The 16844-nt window shown below is 47.7% G+C and overlaps 1 non-coding gene across 1 annotated transcript; it reads right to left on the reverse strand.

Moving 5' to 3' along the window:
* Positions 1–1083: 1083 nt before the first annotated feature.
* Positions 1084–1156, reverse strand: TRNAF-GAA (transfer RNA phenylalanine (anticodon GAA)). Its single transcript has one exon. It is a non-coding gene; the product is annotated as a tRNA-Phe (tRNA).
* Between the last annotated feature and the right edge of the window lie 15688 nt (positions 1157–16844).

Consider the following 16844-nt stretch of genomic DNA (forward strand, 5'->3'; position numbering starts at 1 on the left):
GGCTATCCACTCCAGTATTCTTGCCTGGAGAATTCCACTGACAGAGGAGCCTGCAGGGCTACAGTCCATGGGGTCACAGAGTCAGAAGTAACTTAGCAATTAACAACACAGCCCTTAGCAGCCCATCCAACAGGTACCTCTTCATCCAACAGGTTAGGATTTCTTGGCTCAGGAAGAAGTACACAGCAGAGCTGATTATTAAGCCACCCTCCCAGGTGCTAACCAGTGATGAAATGGCTTCCCTGATGGAATGGGCTTCCCTGATGGTCCAGTGATTAAGAATCCATCTGCCTATGCAGAAGACACAAATTCGATGCCTGGTCCATGAAAATCCCAGCACACCAGTCATCCACCACAACCACTGAAGCCCACACGCCTAAAGCCCATGCTCCACAAGAGAAGTCATCGTGATGAGAAGCCTGCCCACCACAACTAGAGAGGAGCCCCAACTCGCGGCAACTAGAGAAAACCTACATGAAGCAATGAAGACCCATCATAGCCAAAAATAAATACATAAATCTTAACAAAATAAAATATACAGGAATCAGTCTTTATTAATGTGAAAGATGTATCTGGTTTGGTAGAACAAATGTTAAACAGTAGTATGTGTCCTATGGTGCCATTTGTAGATTATGTTGAAAAACCTAAACATACCCTTGTTCTTTTTGTTCAGTTGCTAAGTCATACCTGACTCTTTGCGACTCCATGGACTGCAGCATGCCAGGTTTCCCTGTTCTTCACTGTCTCCTGGAGTTTGCTCAAACTCATGTCCATTGAGTCAGTGATGCCATCCAACCATCTAATCCTCTGTCACCCCCTTCTCTTCTTGCCCTCAATCTTTCCCAGCATCAGGGTCTTTTCCAATGAGTTGGTTCTTCAAATCAGGTGGTCAAAATATTGGAGCTTCAGCTTTAGCAACAGTCCTTCCAATGAATATTCAGGGTTGATTTCCTTTAGAATTGACAGGTTTGATCTCCTTGCTATTCAAGGGACTCTCAGGTGTCTTCTCCAACACCACATTTCAAAAGCATCAATTCTTTGGCATGCAATAAAACTGCCATTGGTGGTGACACCTAAAACCATTGCCGAAACCCGGGATTGAACCAGGGACCTTTAGATCTTCAGTCTAACGCTCTCCCAACTGAGCTATTTCGGCTACTTCTAAATATACCCTTAATGTATCTATATTTACCTTCCAAAGAAGCTATGTGATAAAAATTCAAAGCAGAATTATGCTCGACTCATCATTTCTAGACTCAGAAATGAGGCCATTCTAGGGCACCATGCCCGGCTCAGATTAGGTTGATTTGGCATTTCCCTCCCTCCCTCTGGAGTGGTTTGCAGGTTGGGGCTCACTGCCCTCCACAGCACTCAGGAAGATCAAGCCCCATCTGGGGACCTCCAGTCCCTCTGTTGACTGGAGAGATTCGATGACAAGTTATCTCCACTTAGCAGATACGAGCAGACAAGAGGGAGACCTGCTTCTGACCAGTAGGTACCAGTGGGTACAGGAGGACTCTCTGGGACCCAGGGTCCAGGAGATCAAAGGTGGTAACAGTGAAGCGCTGGTAATGAGACAAAGGGCAGCACTGCCCTCCCATCACCACCATTTGAGTCCTGAGCTGTCACCGAAAGGACACTTGGGAAAGAGAAGTCAAGGAGGTGGAAGGGTGGGGAGGCAGCCTGAGGCTCTCCAGCATCACTACCACTCCCCTGCCAAAATGGCCACTGAGGCTGCTGGAATTGGTGCTGGGAATGGCCCAGCACTGGTGCCCAGGACTGCCCCATGGGAGGGTGTTGCCCAGCTGTCTCTTCCTACAGGTGGGTGGCACCCAGCTCATCCAGCAGAACCAGCTAGTGTCCCCACATCTGCCATGTGGGAGTCTGCAGTCCAGGTGTGATCAAGTTTGGGATGGATCAGAGTGACCATCAGGCAACACAGCTTCTAGGACTTCCCTGGTGGTCCAGAGGCTAAGACTCCATGTTCACAGCACAGGGGGCCTGGGTTCGATCCCTGGTCAGGGAACTAGATCCCATATGCCACAACCAAGAGTTAGCATGCTGTTTTACACATTGAATTATACCAACCATACACATTTTATTCACTTGTGGAAATGTCAGATTGCTTTCAGTTTCACACTGAAGTTCTGTCCTCCAATAAATGGGTTCATTTCCTTCCAAAAAAATAAAAGATTCAGAGTGTTGCAATGAAGATCGAAGATCCTGTGTACTGCAACTAAGACTTGGTGCAGCCAAATAAAAAGAAAAAACTCCACAGCTTCTATGAACACCCTCAGGTGGGGGCACCCATCTTGCAGGAGCCGGGGGACAGCAGGGGAGCAGCATCCAGGCAGAGGAGGAGTGGGTGCCCAGGAGTTAGTCCCCCTCACCCCCTAGCTCTCTGAGTGGTCTTGAGCTCCAATGTGTCCCTGGTCCCTGAGGGTCCTCTCCAACCTGACACTGGTTCCCAGCTGTGGGGTCTCCCCCAGCACATGGCAGCCTTTGTAATCAGTAGAGAAGACCGTGGGGCCCCTGGAGCTTGGCAGTCAGAGCAGACAGAGCAGAACAGACAGAGCAGTTGTTCACCTCAAATTGGTTCCCAACTTCATCTGGAATGGGGGGAGGGGAAAGAGGGATGGAGGGATGAGTCACAGATGAAGAGTGAAGCCAGAGGCCGCTGGGCTCTGCTAAGAAGACTCCACTCTTAGGAGAAGTACCTCATAGAGGTCTCCTGGGGATTAAGGTCATTAATACCACTGATGACAAACACAAACGGACAACTGAATAACGTGGCCTCCTGCCTGGGAGCCTGACACAGAAAAAGACCTTTGGTAAGAGCTAAGGAAATGGACTTTAGTTATAACAATGTGTCAACATTGGTTCGTTAATTGTAATAAATGTGCCATCCTAATGTGAGATGTTAATTATAGAGGAAGCCAAGAATGGGATATACAGGAACTCTCTGTGCTGTCCTTTCGGGTTTTCTGAAAATCTAGGACAGTTCTAAGAAAGTCCGGTAACAACAACAAGCCCGGTTCACAGACTAGGCTGCTTCCCATTCACTGGACACAGTCCCAGGGCCCCTTGAATTAGCTCATTACCGGCCATCTGCCCCATCTTCCAAGGGAGGGGCTGTCACCCTCCTCATCGCCTGGAAGCCTTAGTGGAGGGCCTAGCGGAGTCCAGCTCAGCGAGTGTTAGTCCACATCGGTCCCTCATATTAATGATTCACAGCAGCAGGAAGGATGCGTGGCTGGGCAGTTAGAGTCTGATTGCAGTTCAGCCCCACCACTTTCACACTGTGACTGGGGACACATCATCTTTCTGAGCTTCTGTTTCCAGTTTGTGAACTGGGGCTGGTGGGCTTCCAAGGTGGCTCAGCAGTAAAGAATCCACTTGTCAATGCAGAAGACACAAGAGACTTGGGTTTGATCCCTGGGTTAGGAAGATCCCCCGGAGTAGGAAATGGCAACTCACTCCAGTATTCTTGCCTGGAAAGCTCCAGGGACAGAGGAGCCTGGCAGGCTACAGTCCAGGGGGTCGCAAAGATTCAGACACGACTGAGCAAACACACACACACACACACACACACATACACACACACACACACACACAAAACGCTTACCTCGCAGGGTGGACAAGAGACTGAGAGAGACAAATATTGGGGGTGATAAGTCATTTGTAGTAATGACTGAATGCTTGGCAATGATTAACTTTTCCTGCAACCTGTGCTCAGGGGAAGCTTGGTGGCTTAAGGGCCCTGGCAGCAGAGCAGGTAGAGGCTGTGAACCCAGAGGTGGCCTGTTGGTTGGGGTGGGTCTGAGGGCATATTTCTGGAGGACAGGTTGCCTGAGCAGTGCTGGGGAGCCGGTGGATGCCGGGGGTGCTGTGGGGGCTACTGTGTTGAGGGAGACGGAATTTCAGGGGCAGGGCATAGAGAACTGGGAGAACAGTGGGATCAAGCTGGCTGGGAATGGGGGCAGAGGTGGCTGGAGTGGTGGTGGGAAGGGGCTACTGAGCTGAATTTTTCCTGGGACAGTAGAGTTTTTCAACTTCCTAGTTTGAAATATTTTCCCCCTGTTTGGGAAAAACATCTTAGGCACTTGTTTGGAAATCGGCCATTTTTAGAAGACGGCTGCTCACATCTACCAATCCTGGACGGCAGCTGTAACATTTGCAGTCTCCTTCCAGCCCTGCTTGCTTCAGACAGGCCCCCGCAGTCCGAACAGGCTCTGGCCATTCAGACAGGCCCCCACAGTCCGAACGGGCTCTAGCCAGTTTATCCAGTGGACATTTCCCTGGTGGCTCAGTGGTAAAGAATCTGCTTGCTAGTACAGGAGACATAGGAGACACAGGTTAGATCCTTGGGTTGGGAAGATCCCCTGGAGGAAGGCATGGCAACCCACTCCAGTATCCTTCCCTCAGAAATCCCATGGACAGAGGACCCTGGGGGACTATACAGTCCATGAGGTCACAGAGTTGGACATAATTTAGTGACTGAAAACAACAATAAATCTATCCTGCTACTGTTCATTCAGAATTCAGTGGTTTTTGTATACTGACAAGTTCCCTGGGTTTGTCTCAAGTCTGAAGTCAAGGGGAGGTTCTATCAGCAACCAAGGACCTCTATTCAGTCCTGAATGGACGGTCTTTCCTTCCATTCCAGGGCTTGTCTCTATACTTGTACTCCAAAGTGTGTATTACACCATCCCTAGACTGTAGTTGGTGAATATATTGTGTAGTGTTAAAATACATTGCAGCTTTAAAGCTGTTTGTCCATTTTATCTTCATCTCAAAATCTGAACATCCAGCTAGCATATACTTGAAACCTTGGTGAAATTTAAATGTTAATAAAATAGTATACTCAGAAAAAAAAAAAGAAATACTTCCAGACTTATTGAAAAGTTCGATACATCCTTCATCCAGATTCCTCAAACATTGCTAACTTCTTTCTATGTTTGTTTTAGCACTCACTTTCTCTCAGATTGTACATACACACACACACATGTGCACACACATACACAAGTGCTTTCTTCCACATACCATGAGAGAGCTGGTTGCAGACATGACTGACCCCTCACACTTTACCCACAAATACTGCAGTGTGTACTGCTTAAAGAAAACAAGTAACCACAGTCAAAAGATCAAAATCAGGAAATCGGCAGTGGTATGACACAATTGTCTAACCTACAAAGCTTATTCAATTCACCAATTGTCCTCACACTTCTACAGAAAAGGAAAAAGTTTTTGTTTTCATTTTTTTCCCCAGCTAGGATCCAATCCAAAGTGAGGATCATGTTCCTTGGGCCTCTTCCAATCTGGGACAGTCCCTCTGTCTGTGTCTTTCACACCATGGATGTTTTTGAGGCATTCAGGCCAATTCTTTTGCAGCATGGCCCTCGTTTGGGTTTGTCTGGGTTCTCCTCCTGCTTAGTGGAACGCTTTGCATTTTTGGCAGTGTACAGGTTTGCTGTGGTGTTGGAGAAGACTCTTGAGAGTCCCTTGAACCAGTCAATCCTAAAGGAAATCAATCCTGAATATTCATTGGAAGGACTGATGCTGAAGCTGAAACTCCAATACTTTGGCCACCTGATGCGAAGAACTGACTCATTGTAAAAGACTCTGATGCTGGGAAGGATTTAAGGCAGGAGGAGAAGGGGACAACAGAGGATGAGATAGTTGTATAGCATTACCAACTCAATGGACATAAGTTTGAGCAAGCTTGTTGAGTTGGTGATGGACAGGGAAGTCTGGCTTGCTGCAGTCTACGGGGTCGCAAAGAGTTGGACACAACTGAGTGACTGAACTGGACTGAATGGCTTTGCTAGGGCTGCCATAACAGAATAGCACAGACTCAGTGAAAGTTTATGGTGTCAGGAAGTCTGGTCTCTTCTGAGGCGTCTCCCCTTGACTTGCAAGTAGCTGCCTTCTTGCTAAGTCCTCACATGTGTACATTCACCCCTGGCATCTCTTGGTGGGTTCAAAATTCTTCTTCTGAGAAATATCGTATGATGTCCCTTATATGTGGAATCTAAAAAGAAGTGATACAAATGAACTTAATTACAAAACAGAAAGAGACTCAGAGAATGAATTTATGGTTGCCAGGGGAAAGGATGGCGGGGGTGGGAAGGGATAGTTAGGGAATTTGGGATGGACGTGTACACACTGATATATTTTAAATGGATAACCAACAGTCAAGGACCTCCTATAGAGCATATGGAACTCTGTTTAATACTATGTGGCAGCCTGGGTGGAAGAGGGGTTTGGGGGAGAATGGATACATGTATATGCATGCCTGAGTCCCTTCACTGTTCACCCGAAACTGTCACAACACTGTTAATTGGCCATACCCAATGCAAAACAAAAATTTCAAAAGGAGTAAAAATATTTTTTTCTAAGGATACCAGTCTGATTGAATTAAGATCCACCCTAAATGGTCCCACTTTAACTTCATCACTTCTTAAAGATCTCATCTCCAAATACAGTCATATTCTGAGGTACTGTTTGGGTTTCAATCTGTGAATCGAGGCACAGTTCAGCCCATAATAGGCAGGAAGATTCCAGAGGTAATGCTGTGTCCTCAGTGCCTTATATGGAGAAGGCAATGGCACCCCACTCCAGCACTCCTGCTTGGAAAATCCCGTGGACAGAGAAGCCTGGTAGGCTGCAGTCCATGGGGTCGCTAAGAGTCGGACACGACCGAGCGACTTCACTTTCACTTTTCATTTTCCTGCACTGGAGAAGGAAATGGCAACCCACTCCAGTGTTCTTGCCTGGAGAATCCCAGGGACGACGGAGCCTGGTGGGCTGCCGTCTATGGGGTCGCACAGAGTCGGACACGACTGAAGCGACTTAGCAGCAGCAGCAGCAGCAGTGCCTTATAACCAGAGGCTCCTGGAACTGGCTTGCCCGATTACTGCTGATAGAACTTTTTAAAAAATTGGGTATAATTACTTCACAATGTTGTGTTGATTTCTGCTGTACAATGTAGTGAATCAGCCATGGGTATCCCCCACTCTTGGACCTCTCTCCTCCCCCCATCCCATCCTTGAGGTCACTGCAGAGCACCGAATTGAGCTCCTCGTGTTCTACAGTAGCTTCCCACTAGGTATCTACTTTACATGTGGTAGTGTATATATGTCAACCCTAATCTTCCAATTCAGCTCCCTTCCCCTCCTCCCCCTGTGTGCATATGTCTGCTCTCTGTGTCTGCCTCTCTATTCCTGCCCTGCAAATAGGTTCATCTCTTTGTATCAATTTTCTAGTGTGCATTAAAAAATGTGTATGCATTTTTCTAGTGTGCATCATTTTCCACAAGTGTGCATTAATATATGGTATTTGTTTTTCTCTTTCTGACTTATTTCACTCTGTGTGACAGACTCTTGGTGTATCCACATTTCTGCAAATGACTCACTTTCGTTCTTTCTTATGGCTGAGTAATACTCCATCGCATATATGTACCACATCTTTATCCATTCATCTGATTATTCAGTAAAGATGGGGTTGGCCACTTTCCTCCATTCTATAGCTACTGTGTTTCTATTTGTAAATATGAATCATCTTATGGGGAGATACTTTGAGACTATGTAATTATCCTGTCCCTCAGGAAACATTCACTCACTGAGGTGCTGATTCTCCAATCCATCATTCCTTTTAACACATTGCTCTACTTTCTATTGTTGTTGTTCAGCCACAGTCGTGTCTGACTCTGCAACCTCATGGACTGCAGCAAGCCAGGCTTCCCTGCCCTTCACTGTCTCCCTGAGCTTGCTCAAACTCATTTCCATAGAGTCGGTGATGCCATCCAACCATCTCATCCTCTGCCGACCCCTTCTCCTCCTCCCTTCAATTTTCCCCTGCATTTCCAAAAAGTCAGCTCTTTGAATCAGGTAGCCAAAGTATTGGAGCTTCCACTTCAGCATCAGTCCTTCCAGTGAATATTCAGAGTTGATTTCCTTTAGGATTGATTAGTTTGTAACACAGAGCCTTCCCTGATGGGGTGTTTAGGTGCCAGGAACAGCACCAAACAGAGGAGTTGAGAGACTGGGATTTGATCCTGCATTCACCTCTCAGAAGCCAAAGGCCCTTTCCCATCTGTAAAATAGGTGTGGAATTAGGCAACACCCAGAGAGGTATTTTCTAACCAATCACCAACCTTTGTTGTGAGGAAGGCATCTCTTCCAGGTCCCTGTAAAGGCAGTGAAGAGCAGGGGGCTTCCTCATTGCCAAGGGCAGAAGGATACCTTTGAAAAAAGTGGTGCTGAGCTGTCCTGGAGCGAGACAGCCCTGAGCCCTCGACCATGACTCTACACTCTCGAAAAGACTCGGCACCAGAGCTCATCAGTCTGATCTTGGACGACCTTGGCCTGCAGCAGCTTCAGCAGGGCTTTGGTTACCAGCCAGAGATCAAAGTCAGGTCAGGTAGTGAGAACGCTGTCTTAGCCACTAGATCACAAGGGACCAGTGGCCAGTGACAAGGCCCTGGCCCATGAACTGTTAGAAATAAATTTCCACATAGAGAGGGAAAGTAGTGAAACAAGTATTTATGTGTGGATAGACACACGGGTGGGCTCAGAGAGAGTCCTGCCCTTATGGTGGTTTGAATCACTTATATGGGGCCTCCCTCTGGGTTTCCTTTGCCCGATCATCTTGCTCTGCCTGGTTTTGAGTCCAGATTTGGTTTATCTCAGGGTCCTCCCATGTGTGTGAGTGCACTTTCTTAGCCAAGATGGTTTCTATGGGTAGTTGACATTACTTACTATGAGGTGACCCACTCACCTTTCTTTGACTTTCGAGGAGCCTTTCTACCCTGTGTAGTTGGGAAGGTCTCCTTGACTTCAAGAATGAGGAATATGTGGTCTTTTATCTCTTATTGGGGCAGGGCCTGGCTGCTCACCCGGGGGCCCATCTGTCTCCTGCCTCAAGCCTGTAACTCCAATGCTCACCCTCTGGAGACCTCAGAAATGTCACCTACCAGCTTGGTGATTCCATTTCTTCATGTATATAATGGAGCTAATAGAAGCATACCTAATGTGTCGGGTTGCTCTGAGGATTAAATAAATGATCCATGTAAAGAACTGAGAGCAATCTGCATGTGGTAATCAATCAAACTCAATAGGGATGAAAACCATCCTCATTCTGTATGGATGAGGACAGGATCAGATCAGAGTGACTTGACTTGGAAATATTGGCTTCCCCCTTAGTCTATTGCCAAACCTCAGTTTATCTCTTTCATATCTTTTTTTTTTTTTTAATTACTTGTTTTTTGGCTGTGCCAAAAAAGTATAATTATAATTTGGCTGTGTCCTAGTTGTGACACAGGGGATCTTTGATCTTTACTTGCGGCATGTGAGATCTAGTTCCCTGATCAGGGATTGAACATAGCCCCCTGCACTGGGAGTGTGGAGTCTTAGTCACTGCACCACCAGGGAAGTCCCATCTTTCTTACCTTTTTAAACTTTGTTATTGTTCAGTCACTAAGTTGGGTCCGACTCTTTGTGACCCCATAGACTGCAGTATACCAGGCCTGTTCTTCACTGTCTCCCAGAATTTGCTCCAACTCATGTCCATGGAGTCAGTGATGCCATCCAACCAGCTCATCCTCTGTCACTCCCTTCTCCTCTTGCCCTCAATCTTTCCCATCATCAGAATATTTTCCAATGAGTTGGCTCTTCGCATTAGGTGGCCAAAGTATTGGAGTTTCAGCATCAGTCCTTGCAATGGATATTCAGTATTTCCTTTAGGATTGACTGATTCGATCTCCTCGGTGTCCAAGGGATTCTCAAGAGTCTTCTCCTTAAAGGTACCTTTAAGGTACCTTTAATCTTTTTATTTTTAAAAATTGGCCTTCAGTTTCTGTAAAATGGGATTAAAAATAAGGTCAACCTCATTGGGGTGCTGAGAGTAGCATGGTAGTTCTCCACCCCATCCGTTCTGGTAATTAAAGCCAGGGATGGAAGAAGGGCACCAGTGAAGGAAGGGGCCTTTCTAGGCTAGAAAGACAAGGCTGAGGGGCACTGGGATACTGTGATTTATGGTAAGAGATACACATTTGGGGAATTCGCTGGTGGTCCAGTAGTTAGGACTCTGTGCTTCACTGCCAAGGGGGTGGGTTCTGTACCTGGTTGGGGAACTAAGATCCCATAAGCCATGAAGCATGGCCAAAAAAAAAAAAAGAGAGAGAGAGAGAAATATATGTTTGGTCTTTGTTCCCATCCTAGCAGAGCTCCTAAAACCCTTGGACTTTCCTTTAAGGAGAGAAAAACAAAGGTGTCTTTTGTTACGTTGATGAGGTTCCTTTTGGAAGGAACTTAGGGATGGAGGCTGGTACCAAGGGAGACATCCACATGGTTAGAGAGCTGGAACTTCCAATCACACATGCCTTCTCCCCACCCGCTGTGAGGAGAGAGGGGCGGGAGGCTGAGGTCCATCACCAAGAGCCAATGAGTCAATCAGTCCTGTCTGTGTAGTGAAACCACCCTAAAATCCTCAAAGGATGGTGTTCAGAGCTTTCAGGTTGGTGGGCACATAGGGATTTGGTGAGAGGTACCCAGACAGTCCCTCCCACACACCTTACCCTGTTCATCTCTTCTATCTGGCTGTTTCTCTGAGCCCTTCTGACAAATTAATTGAATCCAACCAGGGGGTTGTTGGAACCTCAGATCAATAACCAGCTGACACCTGGACTTGGGATTGATGTCTGAAGTAGGTGGAGGGGATGGTCTTGTAGGACTGAGCCCTTGACTTATGGGATCTGATGTTATATCTCCACGGAGATAGTGTCAGACCTGAATTGCAGGACACCCAGCTAGTGTTGGGGCTTCCCTGGTGGCTCAGACAGTAAAGAATCTGCTTGCAATGCAGAAGACCTGGGTTCAACCCCTAGGTCAGGAAGATCCTCGGGAGAAAGGAAAGGCTACCCACTCCTGTATCCTTCCCTAGAGAATCCCATGGACAGAGGAGCCTGGTGGGTTACAGTCATGGGGTTGCAAGGAGTTGGACACGACGGAGTGACTAGCACCTCAGCTGGTGTTGGGGGCTGGTGGGGAACCCACACATCCTCACAGGGACCAGAGCATGTATGAGAACCAGCAGGAAGAAGGTCACTTCACCTAGAAGCCCACAGACCATGGTCCCTGTTTTACAGGGAAGAGCAAATGTGACTCCACATAGGATCTGCTTCTTTTACTTTAACCTTTATATTCTGTTTCTTTGGCTACAAGTTAATCACTAAAGGGATATTGCCTGAGCTTAAATTATCATAACGGCCTAGCTAAAATACCTTTGTTTACCTTACAGGAAACATCATGACCAGGCCCAAGTGTGAACGGCTATAGGAAAAAAGAAATTAACACGTCCCCTCTGGAGTCTGACTGGAACCAGGAAATGTTTGACTTTTACCCCCTACCCAATCCACACACACACACACACTTTTAGTATAAATGAAGACAGAATTCTGACTTGGGCAAGTTGATTCTTTGAGATACAAGGTCTACCATCTTCTCGGTCTCCTGGTTTTCTGAATACAGTCTTGCCCCAACAACTCCTCTCTGGATTTATTGGCCTGTTTGGGGCGAGTAGTAACACCTATGGACCCTGTGGACTGCAGAGACGCTTCCCAAAGCTTGTGGAGCACGTTTAACAGCTGGAAGGCAGTCCTACTTCTCCTGCAGGCAACAATAAACCTCTGAGAGTCCAGTCATCTGTGAAGAGCTGGGTCCTAGTTGTAAGAAAGGCATGGTCTTTTCTATCAAAGGAGAAGTTATAAGAAATAAAGAAGTGATTCGTTCTCAGGATAGTTGAACAGAAAGGTATACAGCTGGCTTGTGAACAAGATTCCTAAAATGGTGGCTAGTTAATTCTTTGTTGTTTTCACTTCCTGATTCTCTTTCCTCATAAGAACATTTTGGCAGGCTAAGCTCACGGACTTTATCCTGGACCTGCACGAAGAATTAAAAAGGTGGAGAAAATAGTTACCAATCGTCCAATAAAAAGTTAGGCTGTATCTGGGAAACCTTGTAACTCTGTGGTCCTCAGCCTATGAGAAGGCAAGGGAGGGAAACTGCATTTTAGGGATAAAACCGAGTGGACTTCCCACTGGGTGTCCTTGCTCTGTCCTTTGTCTGTAGCACACCCTTCTGCAGAAGTGAAGAGCTTTTTTTAACTTTCTTTAACCTTGCCGAGCCATTTTTGATTATTTTATTCCTGCAACACCATTTGAGAGCATTTGCAACACAGTGCTGGAGCAAGCATCTGCTTCTTATTTTTCTTCTTGTTTTATTTAATTATTTAGGCTGCACTGCATGGTATGTGGGATCTTAGTTCCCCCACCATGGATCGCATCTGTGACTCCTGCAGTGGAAGCACACAGTCCTAATGACTGGACCACCAGGGAATTCCCTGGAGCATCTGCTTCTGAGTTCCAGCTCTTCTGCTCACTGGTTGAGCAGCCTTGGCTGGGCCACTCAACCTCTCTGTTTTCTCCTCTGGGAGTGAGGAAGATAATGGTCCTTACCTCAGGTTCAGAGGGTACTTGAGAGAATTAAACCAGCTAACACATGTAAAGTGCCTAGCCTGCTGAATGGCACATAGGAAGCACCTGGTAGATGTAGCTGATAGATACTACCTGAAATAGGTTGCGTAGTTGCTCCTCAACAAATATATCCACATCCTAACCCCTGAAACTGTGAATGTAAAGCTTGTTCGGAAAACAGGGCTTTGCAGATGTAGCTGAGTTCAGTTCAGTTCAGTTCAGTCGCTCATTCGTGTCTGACTCTTTGCGACCCCATGAATTGCAGCACGCCAGTCCTCCCTGTCCATCACCAACTCCCAGAGTTCACTCAAACTCATGTCCATCGAGTCGGTGATGCCATCCAGCCATCTCATCCTCTGTCATCCCCTTCTCCTCCTGCCCCCAATCCCTCCCAGCATCAGGGTATTTTCCAATGAGTCAACTCTTCACATGAGGTGGCCAAAGTACTGGAGTTTCAGCTTTAGCATCATTCCTTCCAAAGAACACCCAGGACTGATCTCCTTTAGGATGGACTGGTTGGATCTCCTTGCAGTCCAAGGGACTCTCAACAGCACAGTCTTCTCCAACACCACAGTTCAAAAGCATCAATTCTTCAGCACTGAGCTTTCTTCACAGTCCAACTCTCACATCCATACATGACCACTGGAAAAACCATAGCCTTGACTAGACTGACCTTTGTTGGCAAAGTAATGTCTCTGCTTTTGAATATGCTATCTAGGTTGGTCATAACTTTCCTTCCAAGGAGTAAGCGCCTTTTAATTTCATGGCTGCAATCACCATCTGCAGTGATTTTGGAGCCCCCCAAAATAAAGTCTGACACTGTTTCCACTGTTTCCCCATCTATTTCCCATGAAGTGATGGGACCCAATGCCATGATTTTAGTTTTCTGAATGTTGAGCTTTAAGCCAACTTTTTCACTCTCCTCTTTCACTTTCATCAAGAGGCTTTTTAGTTCCTCTTCACTTTCTGCCATAAGGGTGGTAGCTGAGTTAAGGACCTCAAAACTACACCATTCTGGATTATCTGGGTGGGGCCTAAATTCATATATATATATATATATATATATATATACACATACATACATATATATACACACATAAAACATATACATATACATTTTTTGGTGAGGAGTAACTGGCATACACATGGGTCTGAGAAAGTTATTAGTTAATAATGCTGCCGAGTCCAAGCTCACTCTGCTCACTGCATGATGAACCAATGAATCTGAGAAATGAAGGGTTGAGGCAAGGAAGAGACTTAAATTGAGAGCTACCAGACTGAGAAGATGGCAGGCTAGCATCTCAAGGTAATCATCTTATTGGGGTCTGGATGCCAGGTTCTTTTATAGATTAGAGATTGGGGGCGTAGATAAGGAAGCAAAGTAAAAAGGCCATGAATCTTGCAGACATCTTCTAAAATGGCAAGCCTCAGGCAGGGGATGTGTTCATTTCTTTCTTTCTGCCATCTCCAGATGGACAGGGTTTTGAACAAATGCACTGAGACAGGCAGGCAGAGGGGCAGGATGCTCTGAGGCAGGCCATTCTGTATGATTATAATAACAAAAGCAACTAAAAGCAAATCAAAGAAACAGTTCCAACATGGAGTCAGAATTGGCTTCTTCTCTGCAACAATGATAACAGGAAGTGACTAGTCCCCAAGGTTGTACCCATGAGTAACAGTGGGTCCAGACGAGTCGCCATGAGGAGCTGGGGGGCTTTTTCAGGTCTAATCTCCGATACTAGAGATTCATTTTTTTGCACACATTCATTGAGACCCCTCCCACGTGTCAGGTCCTCTGCTTGGCTTTCGTGATGAGATAAAATACAAATCATCTCTGGTTCTTCAGTTGCTGATGAAGGTGATGAGCATAGGGAGCAGGCCTATGAAAGTTACTACGGAGGGCAATGCTACAGTATATGAAGTGAGGCAAGAATGTAGGAGGTAGGGTCTGAGAGGCTCAGCCAGGGCTTCCCAGAGGAGGTAACCTCTGACCAGGGTTTTGAAGGATGAATAGGAGTTCACAAAGAGGCCAAGGGAGGAAATGGTATTATACAGCAGGTAGCAAACAGCATAAGCGAGGGCACAGTAATAGTCTGATATGCACAGGGTGTGGCGAGGTGGTGCTAAATGCTGACTGATGTTAGGAAGTGATTAGGGAGAAGCAGAAATGAAGGTGGAGGTACAGGCAGGGCTAAGTCACCCAGGGGCTTACTGACCATGTGAGGAGCTAAGCCTCCACTGTGTATGATGATGGCATTGGGGAGCTCCACCCAGGCCTCCCGCAAGATGTCGGGGCGGGGGGGTCCTACTCTGCTGTGTGTGGTCAACTCCACGGCCTTCTGAGTATAGTGGGCTGGAGGGTTCTAGGGTAGGCCTCACCTGCTTCCTGTCATGCATCTCAATTCCTGTTTGATTACTTCTTTAAAGAGGTCAGAAAGGAACATGAAAACCTACTTCCTAAGGCAGGGCCAGAGGGAGAAAGTCTTTCTGGGCTGGGCCCCACGGCTGGGGGGCAGTTGGCCCATTCCCTTGACTGTACGTTAAATACACTTGATGCCGACAGCATCCTTTTGGGAGCCCAGAGACACTGATGGTCTCAGAAAAGGGCCCTGCAGGATAAGCGAGGGAGGGGGAAAGGTATTCCAGGCAGCAGGAACAGCATATGCAAAGGCATAGAGGTGAGCAGAGGGGATGGGGTAGCTGGGGACACTGGGAAGGGGGCGGGAATGGGTGGGTGCTGCACTGGATCCCAAGAGGACTTGAGGGTGGCGTTGGGAGTCTGGACTGTTTCCACAGTTGGCAGAGCCCCCGCAGAGCTCTGTTAGGCTCCAGCTTGTCTCCTCTAGGGCGGTACATGTGTTTCATGTGGAGACGGACCTGACTTTGGCTCTATCTGGCTCTGACATCAGGTTGTAAGCCACGGAGAAGGTTGTGCTTCAGGGACTAGGGTCTGTGGTCTGGAGGTGGCTGCATCTGTCTCTAGGTCCTGGGGTGGGGGGTGTCAGTGGACAGCCCCCTTCCTTCCAGTGCTACCAGGACCCTGCTGCTCCCGGCTTTGAGGGCACCAGATCCAAGGACCCAGAGCTCTCCATCCTAGCAGAACCAGCAGTGTCAGCATCTCCCGGGGAACTTGACACGAATGGAAACACCAAGGCAGCCCCCACAGACACGCTGGATCCAACACTCTGGGAAGACCCAGAAATCTGGGCTTCACAAGCCCCCCAAGAGGTTCGGACGCACATTGAACATGCGGTGGGCTGGTGTATCTGCCAAGTGAAGTGAAAGTCACTCAGTTGTGTCTGACTCTTTGAGATCCCATGGACTATACAGTCCATGGAATTCTCCAGGCCACAATATTGGAGTGGGTAGCCTATCCCTACTCTAGGGCATCTTCCCAACCCAGGCATCAAACCCACGTCTCCCACATTCGGATTCTTTACTTGAGCCACAAGGGAAGCCCAAGAATACTGGAGTGGGTAGCCTATCCCTTCTCCAGGGGATCTTCTCGACCTAGGAATCAAACCGGGGTCTCCTGCATTGCAGGAGGATTCTCTACCAGCTGAAAGCCCTGGTCATGTCACTCTCCTCTGGACTCTGGGCTCCACGAGGGCCCCTCTGCCAGTCTGGGTGTCCCCCTGCCTGCAGCAGTGGCCTGACACTGTGGAGGCCTCCACAGGGTTTTCTGATTGTGTCTTCTCCCGGGAGTGCCTGTCCTCTGCTCTCAGCCAGGGATCCCCTCTCAGAGCCTCCACCACTCATGAGACTCCTTCTGGTCAGTGCCTGGTGCTGAAACCCAGCGCTTGAGACTTCTGAAATCTGGAGAGGAGGCACATTCTCCCCATGCTCCCTGCCCCAACTCCATCCTGCCTAGGCAACCTCCAGATGGAGCCTGTGGGACTCACGCGGGAGGCCGGTTTCCACCATGGGAGCATAGCCGCAGGCCCCTCAGGAACAAATAGCCCTGCCTCCTTGTTTAGAAAATGCCTCAGGGCTCTGCTCATCTGGAGCACTGTCTTGTTTGTTTTAGTAACTTTTCATAAAATATCCATCCCCGGATGGTTGGGAAGCAAGTCACCACAGTGATTACGGGATTGGAAACGAGGGTTGGGGGAGGGAGGGTCAGAGTAGTGAGGGTTTCGGTCTGGAAAAGTCTTCAACTGGAGAGATGGGGGAAGGATCAGAGAAGCAAGGGTTTCAGGTGAGAAGCACCTTGGCAGGGCCGCCAGGAGAGGTTGTACAGGGTGTTCACAGCACAAGGGTATGTGCTGGTCGAGCGGATGAGGAAAGGCTGAGAGCCAGGAGGAGGGCAGGG

Source organism: Bos grunniens, chromosome 29 (genome assembly GCF_055505025.1).
Source record: "Bos grunniens cultivar Pamir isolate PY7600 chromosome 29, Bosgru_T2T1.0, whole genome shotgun sequence".
NCBI classification, from domain to species: Eukaryota; Metazoa; Chordata; class Mammalia; order Artiodactyla; family Bovidae; genus Bos; species Bos grunniens.